This window comes from Bombina bombina, unplaced genomic scaffold (assembly GCF_027579735.1).
Source record: "Bombina bombina isolate aBomBom1 unplaced genomic scaffold, aBomBom1.pri scaffold_453, whole genome shotgun sequence".
Lineage (NCBI taxonomy): Eukaryota > Metazoa > Chordata > Amphibia > Anura > Bombinatoridae > Bombina > Bombina bombina.
This window is the reverse complement of record NW_026511784.1, coordinates 369875-389624: the sequence shown is the minus strand read 5'-3', so window position 1 is coordinate 389624 and position 19750 is coordinate 369875. Positions and strand designations below refer to the sequence as shown.

The 19750-nt window shown below is 38.1% G+C and overlaps 1 long non-coding RNA gene across 2 annotated transcripts in view; it reads right to left on the bottom strand.

The window, feature by feature from the left end:
* The window catches only part of LOC128643949 (uncharacterized), a 250482-nt gene that overhangs the window by 30232 nt on the left and 200500 nt on the right, over positions 1-19750 (bottom strand). The window contains exon 2 of one of the 2 annotated variants that reach the window (XR_008399896.1): positions 17675-17706. The exons of the other annotated variant lie outside the window; for it this stretch is intronic. This is a non-coding gene — a long non-coding RNA (uncharacterized LOC128643949). The remainder of the gene's footprint in view (positions 1-17674; positions 17707-19750) is intronic. 2 annotated transcript variants of the gene reach the window in all.

The following is a 19750-nucleotide window of genomic DNA, read 5'->3' as shown; positions in this document are numbered from 1 at the left end:
AATTGTAGTTAATGTAATTAATTTAATTATAGTGTAGTGTTAGGTGTAATTGTAACTTAGGTTAGGTTTTATTTTACAGGTACTTTTGTATTTATTTTAACTAGGAAGTTATTAAATAGTTAATAACTATTTAATAACTATTGTACCTAGTTAAAATAAATACAAACTTGCCTGTAAAATAAAAATAAATCCTAAGATAGCTACAATGTAACTATTAGTTATATTGTAGCTATCTTAGGGTTTATTTTATAGATAAATATTTAGTTTTAAATAGGAATAATTTATTTAGATTTATTTAAATTATATTTAAGTTAGGGGGTGTTAGGGTTAGACTTAGGTTTAGGGGTTAATAAATTTAATATAGTGTTGGAGGCGTGGGGGGGCAGATTAGGGGTTAATATAATGTAGGCAGCGGCGGTGTAGGGGGCAGCAGATTAGGGGTTAATAAGTATAATGTAGGTGGCGGTAGGCTCCAGGAGCGGCGGTTTAGGGGTTAAACACTTTATTTAATTGTGATGGGGTCCGTGAGCTGCGGTTTAGGGGTTAATACATTTATTAGATTTGCGGCGGGGTCCGTAAGCTGCGCTTTAGGGGTTAAGACATTTATTAGAGTTGCGGTGGGGTCCGTGAGCGGCGGTTTAGGGGTTAAACAATTTATTTAGTTGCGGTGGGCTCCGGGAGCCGCGGTATAGGGGGTAAAACAGTATAGTATAGTATGGGTGTTTAGTGACAGGGTAGCAAAAAAGCTGTGAAAAAGCCAAAGAGCAGCGAGATTGATGACTGTTAATTAACAACAGTCCGCTGCTCATCGCCCCATACTTGGTGTGCAGCTTTTTGACAGCTTTTTTGATAATTTTGGGGAACGTATTCAGGTCTGTGGCAGCGATGTTAGGCGATGTTAGGCGATCTTAGGCGAGCATATTGGTGCCGTTGAATGCAGGTAAATTGACAGCTTGATAAATAGAGGCTTAATACTTAAAATGCTGTTAACGTTGTTGCTATGTTTAGTACAACTACTATACGCCCAGATTAGGTAAAATAATAATATCCACTTTATACTTGCTTCAATTTTAGATAGTATATTTTTCTAACTATATATGTATACACCAAAATAATCTTAAATAATCATAAATATGGACGTTTTGCAACAAATCTCTACTACAATAACACTTTCTTGCTTAGAATGTAAAATATACAATAATTGGAAAAAAGACGCTGATGGGGTTATTAAATTGCAAGTCAGTTGTATATTTATTCTGAATGCAGACCAATCTTTCCTTTATATAAAAATCCTTAATATCTCACAATACAGATCAAAACACCGGTGTATCCATTCATACAAAGCTAAAAAATGTACATAAAAAAGAAACATATAAAATGTTACTAAGAGTTAACCTAACTATAGAATATATATTGAGGTGTAAAAAATACCAGAAAGGCTAAAAGACCTGATTAGAATCTAATGTCTCTGCAAGATGTTTTTTACTCTTCAAGCGTCTTTTTATAAAGGTGCAGGGACTCAAAGGGACATTTTTAAAAATCCTTGATGAATGTTAAGATAGAAGTAAATCCCAGTTCCAGCTGCTGTTAAAAGTTGGGGACGTTAAAATACGTGTTTATATTACTGTTTATGTTGCTGTTTATGAATTAGCACGCCTCCCTCATACCTCTCGTGACTCTATCTGAACACTCCTGTGTAAGTGACTGTATTTCCGGGAGCTGCGTGGTCCGCAAATGAAGTCCTTCGTTTCTGGTTACCTTTCTGGGTGATTTAACTGCCACTCTGTAGCGACCACACTCACCGTGCTGAATCCTCTCATCGTTGTTCTCCCAAGTAAATCACCTGACCTCAGGCAATCAATCTCCTCCTGGGTATACTCTGCGTCAGGTCTAGATCCCCTTTTGATTTGTCTGGGACACTTCCAGGAAAAAACGAAGTTATTTCTGTGAGCGCTCACCTTTCAACTTCTATTTCTGATTCAGCAATCCTTATTTTAAAAGACTTTTTCTCTCAGACTTTTTTGAAAACGATAGTCAGAACAAGAAATATGGCTCTCTCAACATGTTTCGGCTCAGGAGCCTTTATCAAGATCATAATATAAACACGTATTTTAACATCCAGCAGCTGGAACTGGGATTTACTTCTATCTTAACATTCATCAAGGATTTTTAACATGTCCCTTTGAGTCCCTGCACCTTTATAAAAAGACGCTTGAAGAGTAAAAAACATCTTGCAGAGACATTAGATTCTAATTAGGTCTTTTAGCCTTTCTGGTATTTTTTACACCTGACCTCAATATATATTCTATAGTGAGGTTAACTCTTAGTAACATTTTATATGTTTCTTTTTTATGTACATTTTTTAGCTTTGTATGAATGGATACACCGGTGTTTTGATCTGTATTGTGAGATATTAAGGATTTTTATATAAAGGAGAGATTGGTCTGCATTCAGAATATACAACTGACTTGCAATTTAATAACCCCATCAGCGTCTTTTTTCCAATTATTGTATATTTTACATTCTAAGCAAGAAAGTGTTATTGTAGTAGAGATTTGTTGCAAAACGTCCATATTTATGATAATTTAAGATTATTTTGGTGTATACATATATAGTTAGAAAAATATACTATCTAAAATTGAAGCAAGTATAAAGTGGATATTATTATTTTACCTAATCTGGGCGTATAGTAGTTGTACTAAACATAGCAACAACTTTAACAGCATTTTAAGTATTAAAGTCATATTTTTATGCTGATCATACAGCGGTATCACTAAATTTTGATATTTATACAACATCACTTTCTTACCCATTCCAGCGGTTTGTGCGCCATTCTATTTACCTATTTTGTTTTTTGATACTTACAAGTTAATTTTGGGATAATTTGTATTTATTTAGGAGGCAGAGTTTGGGTCCTAGTATAGGATATTTAACCCCATATCTTACCTGATGCATACAACCTACACTAACCTTTCTTTATACCGTTTTGTCTCCTCCATTGCTATCCCCTTGAACCCCCTTAGCATGTAAGCCTAAGAGCCATGCTGTTTGTAGATCACCTTTTTTAGTGTTGACTACAACAGTCTAACTCTTGGCAGCGCCCTTTACCCGTCTGATCCCTATAAATGTTCCCTTGTATTCCACCTATGTTTATAGCGCTGCAGAATCAGAATTCTTGTGAACTGCTTGTGCAATGCCGCCCCCTGCAGATTTGCGGCCAATCGGCGGCTAGCAGGGGGTGTCAATCAGCCTGATTGTATAGGATCGGGTGGATTGATGTCCGCAGCCTCAGAGCAGGCGGACAAGTTATGGAGCTTCATAACTGCTGTTTCCGGTGAGCCTGAAGGCTCGCGCAGAAACAGGGGCATCAACCATACCCCCAATAGCAGCCTGTAGATGGACTTGCATAAACAAACATATGATTTGTGAAATGGAAAATGTGATCTTTAAGTGGCACTTAAAGCTACATAGTTTCCCTGAAGTACACAAAGCTAAATTACTTTTTATTTGCTCATAGGGGTCAACAATACATAAAAGCAATCTGCTTGCTAATTGCTGTAACAAATAGAACATTATGTGTTGCAGTCTGATACATTTTACACATTTGCAATACATTTCACTAAAGCTGCTATATTTGACAATTTTTTAATTTAAATATTTTATTTTCCCCTTTCATGGGCATAGAAAAAAAACATTTAAAAAAATTATAGTTCAGGCACATCAATTAAATGTCCACAACAACAAACCTTGAGTAGAAAGCTATGCAGTATAGGAGACTAGTATCATTATTCTCTAGTAGTGGATAACAATGCTCTGACCATTAGGTGGCACTGTTACACATGTATATAACTGCCCATAAGTGACATAATAAAGAAACTTATAGTCCACTCCTCAGTACCAGGGAAGGTATTTGCAATCCAGTAAATATATAAGCATATTAAAAAATTAAAGCAAATAAATATAGCACTGATATTCCAGCATATCATTTCTTTCCCTGTCAAGTGGCAGTATATATATATATATATATATATATATATATATTTTTTTTTTTTTTTTTTTTTTTTACTTTACTTATATCCCTTATCTGTAAAGTGTACCAAGTGAGTGTGTTTTTAGTGAAGTGGCAGCAATATATGAAAAAAACAGACGCTGTTTTACAGAACATGTTGAATTGTTATGCTTTCTGCACTATAAAGTTTTTCTACTTAACTGGGAGTATTAAAGAAATCGTGTAGTGTCTAGCTTTGCAGTAGTGACTTCAATTTATTTTATATCAGTGTGCAGTTTAAAAGTGATTTATGCCATTTTTCTATGTTTTGGGAAGCCATTCAATAAGTACATTTTTCAAACACTTTATTTTTCCCAGTTGTTTACTTTTAATGTTTAAAATTTTAATAGTTTGAACCAGATTTGTGTAGAAATTGTGTTGATTTTTTAAAAAAAAAAACGTTAAAATGTACAGAATATCGACCCCTGTTATCAGTTATCGGCCTGAAAGGCGGTCAATAATTGGTATCGTATCCGCCCTGAAAAAACAATATTGGTCTATCCCTAATTTCTTCGATAAACATGACTGTGCTATTTGAATTAGAAAGAAATAATATCTGAAGTCAATTATTCAGATACTCTTTCAAGACACAGAGCAAGAAACAAAATATCTGTTTCTTCTCCACACACATCAAGCAATTCAACAAGCAAGTGACAAAATGAGCATTTTAAATAAAAAAGGGCATTCTCAATGCTTTTCAATGCTTCAATAACAATGGAAAATTTTTAAAAAAATGTGATTAAACTTAGCAAGGGGGTGCTGATGTTTTTGTTTGTTCTAAACGGGCACTGAATTATTTACAAATAAATTATCTAGACCCTTTGCTTTAACAAGTAGTTGTGCGTGCGGCTAACTAAGCGTGCTTTCCCATGAATTTGAAATCTAACAAAAAAAAATGGACTGCATGGAGTGAGGGAAAAAATTATAAACAGACAAGGCTTAAACTGGGAACTCTGCATCCAACATACTCTTTGACTAAAGTCCAATTCCCACCACATAGTCAGACACATATTTAAAGAGAATTATTAAGTGTATTTGATATTGCATCGTATGTAGGAGAAATAAAATGCCAGATTTCAGTACTGTGAGTATATTTACAGCATTTTCTTTTTGCATATCATCAGTGTTTTTAGCAGTTGGTGAAAGTGTTATTTGAGTTTGTAGCGCTGTTTGCTGATTTTTGAACAGTGATTTGCTAGTGTTTTATAATTCATGAGTCGTTTTAATATACAGGCAGCATTAATGCTGTAGTCTTGTCTTCAGTTAAATAAACAATTATGACTTCCCTAAAAATAAACTCACAATGTGGGATGCCTAATGCCTCCACAAAGAGCGCAGTCACTGCACTAACCATAAGCCATGCTTGATCGTATGGTATTATGAAAAATTACTAAGATGTGAACTTCATTAGGAGCATAATAAGCAACTAAATGTGTATATTGTTTTATTAGAATGTTCTGTTATGAAGCAATACAAGTCATAAATTGAACTAAAAGTTAATATCTAAGTTTGTTCAGAAACAACATAGTATTGCTCATAAACAAATCTTCTCAAGTGATCAATGTCATCTGCAGTAAAAAATATTTTTTGTACTAGAGCTTATCTTCTATTGTGGCTGTGTCTTCAAAACTGAAGCTCATCTAGGCTGGTGTATGCAGTACTTCAGGTTGCCCACCATGCTGTATGTTGTCCTTGGCATTGCTGGATATTCACCATGCTGTATGTTGTCCTTGGCATTGCTGGATATTCACCATGCTGTATGTTGTCTTTGGCATTGCTGGATATTCACCATGCTGTATGTTGTCTTTGGCATTGCTGGATATTCACCATGTTGTATGTTGTCTTTGGCATTGCTGGATATTCACCATGCTGTATGTTGTCTTTGGCATTGCTGGATATTCACCATGCTGTATGTTGTCTTTGGCATTGCTGGATATTCACCATTCTGTATGTTGTCTTTGGCATTTCTGGATATTCACCATGCTGTATGTTGTCTTTGGCATTGCTGGGTATTCACCATGCTGTATGTTGTCTTTGGCATTGCTGGATATTCACCATTCTGTATGTTGTCTTTGGCATTGCTGGAAATTCACCATGCTGTATGTTGTCTTTGGCTTCGCTGGATATTCACCATGCTGTATGTTGTCCTTGGCATTGCTGGAAATTCACCATGCTGTATGTTGTCTTTGGCATTGCTGGGTATTCACCATGCTGTATGTTGTCTTTGGCATTGCTGGATATTCACCATGCTGTATGTTGTCTTTGGCATTGCTGGATATTCACCATGCTGTATGTTACCTTTGGCATTGCTGGAAATTCACCATGCTGTATGTTGTCCTTGGCATTGCTGGATATTCACCATGCTGTATGTTGTCCTTGGCATTGCTGGATATTCACCATGCTGTATGTTGTCCTTGGCATTGCTGGATATTCACCATGCTGTATGTTGTCCTTGGCATTGCTGGAAATTCACCATGCTGTATGTTGTCTTTGGCATTGCTGGGTATTCACCATGTTGTATGTTGTCTTTAGCATTGCTGGATATTCACCATGCTGTATGTTGTCTTTGGCATTGCTGGATATTCACCATGCTGTATGTTACCTTTGGCATTGCTGGAAATTCACCATGCTGTATGTTGTCCTTGGCATTGCTGGATATTCACCATGCTGTATGTTGTCTTTGGCATTGCTGGAAATTCACCATGCTGTATGTTGTCTTTGGCATTGCTGGGTATTCACCATGTTGTATGTTGTCTTTGGCATTGCTGGATATTCACCATGCTGTATGTTGTCCTTTGCATTGCTGGATATTCACCATGCTGTATGTTGTCTTTGCCATTGCTGGATATTCACCATGCTGTATGTTGTTTTTGGCATTGCTGGATATTTACCATGCTGTATGTTGTCCTTGGCATTGCTGGATATTCACCATGCTGTATGTTGTCCTTGGCATTGCTGGATATTCACCATGCTGTATGTTGTCCTTGGCATTGCTGGAAATTCACCATGCTGTATGTTGTCTTTGGCATTGCTGGATATTCACCATGCTGTATGTTGTCTTTGGCATTGCTGGAAATTCACCATGCTGTATGTTGTCTTTGGCATTGCTGGATATTCACCATGCTGTATGTTGTCTTTGGCATTGCTGGATATTCACCATGCTGTATGTTGTCTTTGGCATTGCTGGATATTCACCATGCTGTATGTTGTCTTTGGCATTGCTGGATATTCACCATGCTGTATGTTGTCTTTGGCATTGCTGGATATTCACCATGCTGTATGTTGTCTTTGGCATTGCTGGATATTCACCATGCTGTATGTTGTCTTTGGCACTGCTGGATATTCACCATGCTGTATGTTGTCTTTGGCATTGCTGGATATTCACCATGCTATATGTTGTCTTTGGCATTGCTGGATATTCACCATGCTGTATGTTGTCTTTGGCATTGCTGGATATTCACCATGCTGTATGTTGTCTTTGGCATTGCTGGATATTCACCATGATGTATGTTGTCTTTAGCATTGCTGGATATTCACCATGATGTATGTTGTCTTTGGCATTGCTGGGTATTCACTATGCTGTATGTTGTCTTTAGCATTGCTGGATATTCACCATGCTGTATGTTGTCTTTGGCATTGCTGGATATTCACCATGCTGTATGTTGTCTTTGGCATTGCTGGATATTCACCATGTTGTATGTTGTCTTTGGCATTGCTGGATATTCACCATGCTGTATGTTGTCTTTGGCATTGCTGGAAATTCACCATGCTGTATGTTGTCTTTGGCATTGCTGGATATTCACCATGCTGTATGTTGTCTTTAGCATTGCTAGATATTATTATTATTCTTTATTTGTAAAGCGCCAACAGATTCCGCAGCGCTGTCCATGGGTACAAGGATAACACTACAATGGAGAAACAATACGATAAAAGACAAAATTTTACAGACAAATACAGGGGGAATTGAGGGCCCTATTCCCGTGGGAACTTACAATCTAGATGGGTAGAAGGATGGGAAACAGGAGGTGGGGACTGCAGAGGCGAGAATGTTATTAGTGAGGAGATAGAGGGCAACTGTTAGTTAAGTGAAGTTAGTTTGTTAATAAGTCGGGTGATAAGCTTCCCTGAATAGAAAGGTCTTTAGGGAAGGTTTAAAGGAGGAGAGGTTAGGGGCAAGTCTGACAGCTTGAGGAAGTGAGTTCCAGAGGGTTGGTGCCGCACGAGGGAAGTCCTGTAATCTAGCATGAGAGGAGGTGATGATAGAGGAAGCAAGAAGCTGGTCGTTGTTGGATCTTAGGGGACGGGCAGAAGTATATTTGTTGATGAGTGAGGACAGGTAGGGTGGGGCAGCATTGGTGAGGGCTTTGTAGGTCAGGGTGAGAATTTTAAATTTAACTCTGTTGTGAATGGGGAGCCAGTGAAGGGTCTCACAGAGAGGCACAGCAGAAACAAAGCGTCGAGAGAGGTGGATTAGCCTGGCAGATGCATTTAGGATGGATTGGAGGGGAGAGAGGTGGGAGAGAGGGAGGCCAGTTAGTAAGTTGTTACAGTAGTCAAGTCAGGAAATTACCAGGGAGTGGATTAGCTGTTTAGTAGTTTCAGCACTCAGATATGGACGAATTTTGGAGATATTGCATAGGTGGTTGTGTCAGGATGAAGAGAGCAGTTGGATGTTGGGAGTGAAGGACAGATTTGAGTCAAGCGTGACTCCGAGGCAGCGGACTTGGGGTGATGGGGAGATAGTGGTGCCGCCAACAGTGATAGAAAAATTAGAAACTGGAGTAGAGTTAGAGGGGGGGGGATTAGAAGTAGTTCGGTCTTGGACATATTTATTTTTAGGTGGTGAGAGGCCATCCAGGAGGAAATGCCAGATAAGCAGTCGCTGATGTGAGAGTTGACAGAAGGGGAGAGTGCAGGGGTGGAAAGATAGATCTGGGTATCATCAGCATAGAGGTGATAGTTGAGGCCATAGCTGTTAATAAATTTACCCAGTGAAGAAGTGTAAATAGAGAAGAGTAGAGGACCCAGGATAGAGCCTTGAGGTACTCCAACAGACAGGGGCAATAGAGAGGAGGAGTCACCAGTAAAAGAGACGGAGAAGGATCTGTTAGATAGATAAGAGTGAATCCAGGAGAGGGCAGTGTCACAGAGACCAAGAGAGCTGAGAGTCCGTAGGAGAAGGGGATGGTCAACAGTGTCAAAGGCAGCAGAGAGGTCAAGTAAGATGAGTATAGAGTAGTAGCCTTTGTTTTTAGCAGAAAGGATATTCAGCATGCTGTATGTTGTCTTTGGCATTGCTGGATATTCACCATGCTGTATGTTGTCTTTGGCATTGCTGGATATTCACCATGCTGTATGTTGTCTTTGGCATTGCTGGATATTCACCATGCTGTATGTTGTCTTTGGCATTGCTGGATATTCACCATGCTGTATGTTGTTTTTGGCATTGCTGGATATTCACCATGCTGTATGTTGTCTTTGGCATTGCTGGATATTCACCATGCTGTATGTTGTCTTTGGCATTGCTGGATATTCACCATGCTGTATGTTGTCTTTGGCATTGCTGGATATTCACCATGCTGTATGTTACCTTTAACATTGCTGGATATTCACCATGCTGTATGTTACCTTTGACATTGCTGGATATTCACCATGCTGTATGTTTTCCTTGGCAATGCTGGATATTCACCATGCTGGATGTTGTCTTTGGCATTGCTTGATATTCACCATGCTGTATGTTACCTTTAACATTGCTGGATATTCACCATGCTGTATGTTGTCTTTGGCATTGCTGGATATTCACCATGCTGTATGTTACCTTTAACATTGCTGGATATTCACCATGCTGTATGTTACCTTTAACATTGCTGGATATTCACCATGCTGTATGTTGTCTTTGGCATTGCTGGATATTCACCATGCTGTATGTTACCTTTAACATTGCTGGATATTCACCATGCTGTATGTTACCTTTGACATTGCTGGATATTCACCATGCTGTATGTTGTCCTTGGCAATGCTGGATATTCACCATGCTGGATGTTGTCTTTGGCATTGCTTGATATTCACCATGCTGTCTGTTGTCTTTGGCATTGCAGGATATTCACCATGCTGTCTGTTGTCTTTGGCATTGCAGGATATTCACCATGCGGTATGTTGTCCTTGGCATTGCTGGATATTCACCATGCTGTATGTTATCTTTGACGTTGCTGGATATTCACCATGCTGCAAAAGGGGCATTTGAATGGGCATAGGGCAATCAGCTCTTTTTCTGCCCATTAAAAAAAAAAAGCCCTAATCTAAAAAAAAACAAAAAAAAAACAACTGACACTAACCCCGACATAGGTACTCAGCATTCCTGAAGTCCGGCGGTGAAGGTCTTCTTCCAGGCGACTCCATCTTCAATCTTCATCCCTGTGTCGCGGAGCCATCTTCCATCTTCATCCAGGGATTTGAACAGCCAATTGAAATTAAGCAGCTCTCGTCCTATTGGCTGATTTAAAATTTTCAGCCAATAGGAATGCAAGGTACCAAATATAAAATGGTACCTTGCATTTAAACTTCAGTGTGTGGTGGATGATCGCATGAAGAGGAGGCTTCATGTTGGATGTCAGCGCCGTCGCAAATCTTGCTCCACTCCGCCCACTTCAGCTCTGCGACCCCTGGATGAAGATGGCTCCGTGACGCCAGGATGAAGATTGAAGATGGAGCCGCCTGGAAGAAGACCTTCACCGCCGGACTTTAGGAATCGCGAGTACCTATGTCGGGGTTAGTGTTAGTTTTTTTTTATTATTATTTTTGGTGGGGGTTTTTAGATTAGGACTTTTTTTATTTTTTAATGGGCAGCAAAAGAGCGGATTGCCTTTTTAAGGGCAATATCCATACAAATGCAATGGGTATTTTAGAATTTTTTTAGTTGGGTCTTTTTTATTTTGGGGGGTTGTATTGTTAGGGGGGGCTTTGTTATTTTTTTTTATCCAAAAAGAGTTGATTTCTTTAGGGCGATGCCCTACAAAAGGCCCTTTTAAGTACTATTGGTAGTTTAATGTTAGATTAGTATGTTTTTTTCTGGAAACATAACCCCCAGAAGTGCATTGCTCTCAAGTAGTGCTTTGTTGCTCTGGAGCTAAGCGTTCTAACCCTTTTGCAGGTTTAGTTATACGTAAACAAGAGAACAACAATAAAATGTGCTAATAGAGTATTTTCTTTTTGCATTTTTATGTACACTTTAAATTGCTGGGGGAAAAAAATGCATCCTATACAATACTGGCAATGAGGCATGTGATATCTTCATATATAACCAATGCAAAACAGTGTTCACTGGCAATGAGGCATGTGATATCTTCATATATAACCAATGCAAAACAGTGTTCACTGGCAATGAGGCATGTGATATCTTCATATATAACCAATGCAAAACAGTGTTCACTGGCAATGAGGCATGTGATATCATCATATCTGGTAATGCAATAACATGGACCTGTTTAACCAAGTACCAATATCCTTTGCAATAATTAGAAAAAAAAATCATTCATCTGCAAATCTGTTTAAAATAACCTGCCTACACTGTGTGCTGCTTGTTTGCCCCACAGCAATTAGGATTCACCAACAATGGATTAACAATTAATTACTTGTTCCGATTCATTGACTTGTTCTTCACTAATTGACCCTGGAGCCCAGGCTCAACTGGAGAGCAATTAGCTGAGATGTGTTTTCAAACAGAAAAAGGGAAAACACACCTTCAACACAAGAAATAAAGATATGAAAAAGATATATCCACTGAGCAGATTGTGAATCAGCAAGCAGGGAAATATAAAAAACTGATAACAAGAACTACAAGAGATTTTATAAACTATATATAGGGGGCAGGGTTTACTGGGGGACGGAAATAAGGGTGCTGGGCTGAGGGTCTCCACATATTTGTCTTGTATAGGGCCCCACAAATGCCAAGAGGGGCCCTGCCTATTTGTGTGTAGAACATTCAATATGTAAAAAGGGCAATGTCTTAAACCCACACCTATTTAGTGAGGCTACATCCTAACCAAAATAATTCTTCAACTGCCTGACTCACTGCTGCATTTACAATGAATCCATATGACAAGCTACCCCTAACCTTATGTCTCTGCACCCTCAACCTATAGACTGTGAGCTCTCCGGAGCAGGGCCCTCTTCCTCCTGTACTAGATTTGTTATGTTCTGTATTTTATCACAAACCCTTGTCATTGTATACCCTATCTCTGTACCCAGCGCTATGGAATTTTGCAGCACTATACAAATAAATGATAATGATAATAATTGTTGTGTATCTGTGTGGGTGTATGTGGGTATACTGGGTGTGTGTATAGCTGTGTGTGTGTGTGTTTATGTGTATATTTGTTGTATTTATACGTGCCTATGTCAAGGTGCTTGTATGGGTGTGTCACTGTGTATGCTTTTGTGTATCTGTGTGTGTTGTTGTATGTGGGTGTCTGTGTATATTTGTGTATAGCTGTGTGTGGATGTAGATGTGTTTCTGCATGTACGTGTGTGTTCAGTTGTGTTTATATATCTGTGTGTGTGTTCAGTTGTGTCCGTGTGTGTATGGGTGTATATACTGTAGCTGTGTGTGTGGGTATGAGTGTATGTTTGAGTATATATGTATATACAATTGTGTATGTGTGTTTATATATATATATATATATATATATATATATATATATATATATATATATATATATATGTATACAGCTGTGTGTGGGTATGTGTGTGTGTGAGAGGGTGTGTGTGGGTATGTGTGAGTTTATATGTATATACAGGTGTGTGTGTGTGTGTGTGTATATGTTTGTTTATATATGTGTGTACAGCTGTGTTTGTGTGTGTATGGGCATGTGTGAATTTATATTTATATATATATAGGTGTGTGTGTGTATTTATGTTTGAGTATATATGTATATATAGTTGTGTATGTGTGTTTATATGTGTGTGTTCAGCTGTGTGTGTATGGGCATGTGTGAGTTTATATGTATATACAAGTGTGTGTGTGTGTGTGTGTGTGTGTGTGTGTTTATATATGTGTGCACAGCTGTGGGTGTGTGTGGGTTTGTATGTTTATATGTATATACAGCTGTGTATGTGTGTTTATATGTGTGTGTGTATAGCTGTGTGTGTGGGTTTGTGTGAGTTTATATGTATATACAGGTATGTGTGTTTATGTGTGTGTGCACAGCTATGTGTGTGTGGGTGTATGTGTGGTATTGTGTGAGTTTATATGTATATACAGGTGTGTGTGTGTGTGTGTGTGTGTGTGTGTGTGTGTGTGTGTGTACGTGTGTTTATATGTGTGTGTGGGTGTATGTGTGGGTTTGTGTGAGTTTATATGTATATACAGGTATGTGTGTTTATGTGTGTGTGCACAGCTGTGTGTGTGTGTGGATGTGTGGTATTGTGTGAGTTTATATGTATATACAGGTGTGTGTGTGTGTGTGTGTATGTGTGTTTATATATGTGTGTACTGCTGTGTATGTGTGGGATTGTGTGAGTTTATATGTATATACAGGTGTGTGTATGTTTGTTTATATATCTGCACAGCTGTGGGTGGGTGTGGGTTTGTGTGTTTATATGTATATACAGGTGTGTGTATGTGTGTTTATATATGTTTATGTACAGCTGTGTGTGTGTGGGTGTATGTGTGTGAGTTTATATGTATATACAGGTGCATGTGTGTTTATATATGTGTGTACAGCTGTGGGTGTTGGTTGGTTTGTGTGTTTATATGTATATACAGGTGTGTATATGTGTGTTTATATATGTGTGTGTAAAGCTGTGTGTGTGTGTGAGTTTATATGTATATACAGGTGTATGTGTGTTTATATATGTGTGTACAGCTGTGGTTGTGGGTGGGTTTGTGTGTTTATATATGTGTGTGTACAGCTTTGTGTGTGTGTGGGTGTATGTGTGTGCGTTTATATGTATAAACAGGTGTGTGTATGTGTGTTTATATATATGTGTGTGTGTGTGTGTGTGTGTGTGTGTATGTATGTGTGTGAGTTTATATGTATATACAGGTGTGCGAGTATGTGTGTTTATATATGTGTGTACTGCTGTGTGTGTTTATATGTATAAACAGGTGTGTGTGTGTGTGTGTGTATGAGTTTATATGTATATACAGGTGTGCGAGTATGTGTGTTTATATGTATAAACAGGTGTGTGTATGTGTGTGTACAGCTGTGTGTGTGTGTGTGTTTGTTTATATATGTGTGTACAGCTGTGTGTGTGTATGTGTGTGAGTTTATATGTATATACAGGTGTGCGAGTATGTGTGTTTATATATGTGTGTACTGCTGTGTGTGTGTACTGCTGTGTGTGTTTATATGTATAAACAGGTGTGTGTGTGTATGTGTGTGAGTTTATATGTATATACAGGTATGCGAGTAAGTGTTTATATATGTGTGTGTGCTTATATGTATAAACAGGTGTGTGTATGTGTGTTTATATATGTGTGTGTACAGCTGTGTGTGTATGTGTGTTTATATATGTGTGTGTACAGCTGTGTGTGTGTGTGTATGTTTGTGAGTTTATATGTATATACAGGTGTGCGAGTATGTGTGTTTATATATGTGTGTGAGTTTATATGTATAAACAGGTGTGTGTATGTGTGTTTATATATGTGTATGTAAAGATGTGTGTGTGAGTGTGTGTGTATGTGTGTGAGTTTATATGTATATACAGGTGTGCGAGTATGTGTGTTTATATATGTGTGTGTGCTTATATGTATAAACAGGTGTGTGTATGTGTGTTTATATATGTGTATGTACAGCTGTGTGTATGTGTGTGTTTTTATATGTATATACAGGTGTGTGTATGTGTGTTTATATGTGTGTGTACAGCTGTGTGTGTGGGTGTATGTGTGTGAGTTTATATGTATATACAGGTGTGCGAGTATGTGTGTTTATATATGTGTGTGTGTACTGCTGTGTGTGTGTGTGTGGGTGTATGTGTGTGTGTTTATATGTATAAACAGGTGTGTGTATGTGTTTATATATGTGTGTGTACAGCTGTGTGTGTGTGTGTATGTGTGTTTATATATGTGTGTGTGTACAGCTGTGTGTGTATGTGTGTGAGTTTATATGTATATACAGGTGTGCGAGTATGTGTGTTTATATATGTGTGTGTACAGCTTTGTGTGTGTGTGTATGTGTGTGTGTTTATATGTATAAACAGGTGTGTGTATGTGTGTTTATATGTGTGTGTGTGTACAGCTGTGTGTGTGTGTGTTTATATGTATAAGCAGGTGTGTGTATGTGTGTTTATATATGTGTGTGTACTGCTGTGTGTGTTTATGGCTGAACATGAGACAGACAGTGAGTGAGGATCAGAGCGTTCATGGGTAAAAGGTTAAAGCTTGAGAAGTGGAATTGTCATCCTTTGTACATATGGTAAGCCGGCCCAGAATTGAGAAATATGTACAGTATTTTGTCCTTGGCAATAAAAACCCTGCAGCATTTAGTAAGTGGGAAAAAGAGCTGTACATCCCTAACATTAAATCTAACCCCAAACTATAACCCCTAAAGCTCAAAAGATACTGCTTCCCCCAACCGGTCTATGACAATGACATCAGGCAGGTGACAATGTGTATGTCCAGCAATACTCACAATACAAAACAAGGCAAGCCTGGGTGCAAAGCCCATAGGGAAAATGAAAAAACTAAATTAACACAACCCATAGAAAGTCTGGCACTCTCATGCACACAGCCCATAGAAAGTCTGGCACTCTCATGCACACAGCCCATAGAAAGTCTGGCACTCTCATGCACACAGCCCATAGAAAGTCTGGCACTCTCATGCACACAGCCCATAGAAAATCTGCAACTCTCATGCACACAGCCCATAGAAAGTCTGGCACTCTCATGCACACAGCCCATAGAAAGTCTGGCACTCTCATGCACACAGCCCATAGAAAATCTGGCACTCTCATGCACACAGCCCATAGAAAGTCTGGCACTCTCATGCACACAGCCCATAGAAAGTCTGGCACTCTCATGCACACAGCCCATAGAAAATCTGGCACTCTCATGCACACAGCCCATAGAAAGTCTGGCACTCTCATGCACACAGCCCATAGAAAATCTGGCACTCTCATGCACACAGCTAGATTAAAAGCAAAATGAGCTAGTTACAGCATTTAGCCAAATGGTGATAGCCCCATATATCTCAAAACCTGCTCTAAGCTATGAATTAAAGTGGTAGCAGGTGTCCAAGAAGAATACACAGTGGAATATTAAATAGATTTTATATTTTAAGAACAAATCTCAAATAAAATGAGTAAATCAATCTAATTTATTAACAAAAAAGTATTGAAAAAAAAGCACTGATACGAACCAGTACTAGTACAGGAATTGAAACATCTGCTATATTTCATTTTGATATACAGCCTGAAGATCGCACAATATAGTAGCAACCATATTTTAAGTTTTTATTGAACATTGTCTAATTATCTAGAACTATCTTCCTCATAAAAGAAGATTTTCGACAATGCAAGTCGACTGATGTTGAATAGATCCATCTGTTCTCTGAAGCTTCACTGAAATGAGCTTTCACATGTCGTATGCGTGGCCCACATATCTGTATATTGTGTTTATGTTTCTTCGTGATGTGGCAGATGTAAGCGGCGCTTTTGCATGACACCTGCTTTGATATGCATGTGGCTGTACGCTGGTAATGTGCATTGTGTGAACGAGTCGCTGGGACGTGCCTGCCTTATTTTGAAGAAAGAGTCCCCAGTAAAGAACGGAGCCCATCCCTTTTCCTCCACAGTGGGGCTTCATTGACTAATGAGGCAGACTGTTTATTGTTCTGTAGGCAGCAACAAGAGCTGTGGGATGAGGAACTGCTTTATAATGAGGTCCCTGTCACCGGGACCCTCCTGACAGCCACTGATAATTACCACAGAGGGCCTCGGAGCAGGTATCACTGTTTGTGGAACTGTCAATAAGATTCCTATTTGTTCATTCTGTAGTAACCCCTCATGTACTGCAGTAATCGGAATTACACAAAGTTGTGAGAATTAACAAGTGACCCCAAAATATAAAAACAACTAAATGCCCCAGTGATATATCAGTTACCTCCTCGTTTATTGCTTCTAAAAGAAAGTGTCTTAGAAGTTTTATGTACACACAGCTGGGATCTGCCAACCCTTCTTGTGTGTTGGACAAAGTCTGCTGAGATTGGTTAAGCAAGACCAGGGGTACCCAAACATTTTAGTATGGAGGGTCGGCCACACTGCATTATATTCACTTATGTCTAAGGTAAAAACCGCAAAATAAAATTAGATAATAATTATATTTTAGTTAAAATTAGTTTATATTAATTAACCACTTAAAGACCAGCAACATACCCTCTATGTTGATGGTCTTTCAATGGTGCTTTTTTTTTTTTTTCAGGAGGCCCGCAGGAGGGAGGGGGCTCATATTAGTGTGGTCTTGCTACTGTCAGCATGACCCACACTATTATGGGTCAAAAACCCATACATAGTATGTTTTAGTCGTTAAGGGATTAATACAATGTAAATGGTGAATGTATTAAAAGAGGCATTAATGCAAGGCAAGAATGCATAATTCTGTCACTATATAAATTCCTGGCAAGACCTCACCTTGATTATGGATTGCAGTTCTGGTGACCAATCTAAAAAAAATGACATTGAAGACTTAAAAAAAAGTTTAGAAAAGGGCCAAAAAACTAACAAGGGGGAGGGGAATTTAAGCTATGAGGAGGGGCTAGCCAAACTGGGTCTGTCTTCTTTAGAAAAGAGGTGGTTGAGAGGTGACATGATTACTTTATATAAATATATTCAAGGCCCATATACTGTATACAGAGATGGAGGAAGCTCTGTTTATTCCAAAAAAATTGTTTTTGACAAGAGATTAGAATTTGAGGTGGGAGGAAACATTTTTTCACTGTAAGAGCAATACAATTGGGCAACTCATTACCTAAGGAGGTAGTAAATGCCAACAACTTAGATTCATTTAAAAATTGTTTAGATACATTTCTGGCTAGAAACATAATTTAAAGATATGATTGCTTGTGTTAAATGGGTCACCTTTTTATTGGTGACTTATTAGACTGGAGAATGTATTGTAAGTATATTATATTTGTATAAGTTGAACTCGATGGACTTCTGTCTTTTTTCAACGTTATCTACTATGTAATGGTATATACTACTATAATTTATACATATTTGGGACAAATGCACAAGTTTAAAGGTATGATGTACTTAGGCAAACAGTGGATTTGATTTGAGAGTTTTGTGCTCAAAGCAGTTGCAAGAACACCTTTTAAGTGAGCTGTTTTTCTCCCCTAACTCCACTGGAAGCTTCTGCATCTTGTTTGCATAGTGTTTCTGTAGCCATTACTGCAATATTTAAAAAGTTCATTATTGGTAGTGGTTTGAACAAGCAAAAGCTTTTTTTAACAACAAAATAAAGGTAAAGGAGCAATTTATAAACAATTTAATTTACTTTTTTAATTTTAAACAGGAGAATATTGTATGGTACAATTTCTCTTTAATTATCTAGCAAGATGTGTGCAAGTGCGTTTTTCAATAACAGATTACTGACATCTGTTTTCTGCTTAATGATGCTGAGGGCCACACAGTAAACCCTTGGGGGCCAGATTAATCCCAGGGAATGAGGTTTAGAAAACTCTGAGCTATATCATGTCACTTGACTAAAAGTTCAGCTATTTGCATAAATATGAGCTGTAGAAAAAATATGAAACTGACTTTGGAAGACTTTAACCAACGTCACATTTGACTTGCTTCTGATTAGCCGTAAAGCGTTATCTGTTATAAACAAACTTTATTTTCTAGAAAGTCCTTTGAAATCAGCTTTAAAGAGGCTTAGTAGAATAGTCAGTGCTGAAAACCAAATACATGTATTTAATTAAAAAACAGTCGTAGTGTATTATAAAAATAAACTATAGATGCAAATCCAGACCTTAGTGTGTTGCTCTTTTTAACAAGAAGAAATCCATCGTTGAAAATTGCAGTATGCTGCTTGGGGCCGCCAAATTTGGCATTAATTTACTTCAGAAAAGTCAGAATGCACATGTCTAATATACACCACTGGCAAGGGGATGTTTCAATTTTATTCATTATACTTAATTAGATGCCCCTGTTCTGATTGTGTGACACCTGTATTTGCTAAATACTTTCACGTTTGTGGCTGTCAAAGGATTATACCTTGGAAAGCTGGAACAGGTTGGAATCCTAAATGCAGGAAAGTCAGATAGAAAGATCTCACAGTGCAGAGAGGACACACTTAAAGGGACATTGTACACTAGATTTTTCTTTGCATAAATGGTTTGTAGACGATCCATTTATATAGCCCATATGGTTTGTTTGTTTTTTTAATGTATAGTTTTGCTTATTTTTAAATAACATTGCACTGATTTTCAGACTCCTAACCAAGCACCACAGTTTTAAGAGAATACTGATGTATACCTACTCCAGCTTGCTCCTGTTTGTGTAAAGAGTCTTTTCATATGCAAAGGAAGGGGGGGTGCCTGCGCTTTTTGCTATAGAACCACTTGCAGTGGGTGTTCCAGCCTTTTTAACAGTGCTAAACTGGGAGCTTCTAAGCAAGTTTTTAAAAGGTTTTACACTGGATTTTTATATCAGTGTCTGTGCATATTCTTCATAGTAGTGTCTATAACATGCAATTAAATGAAA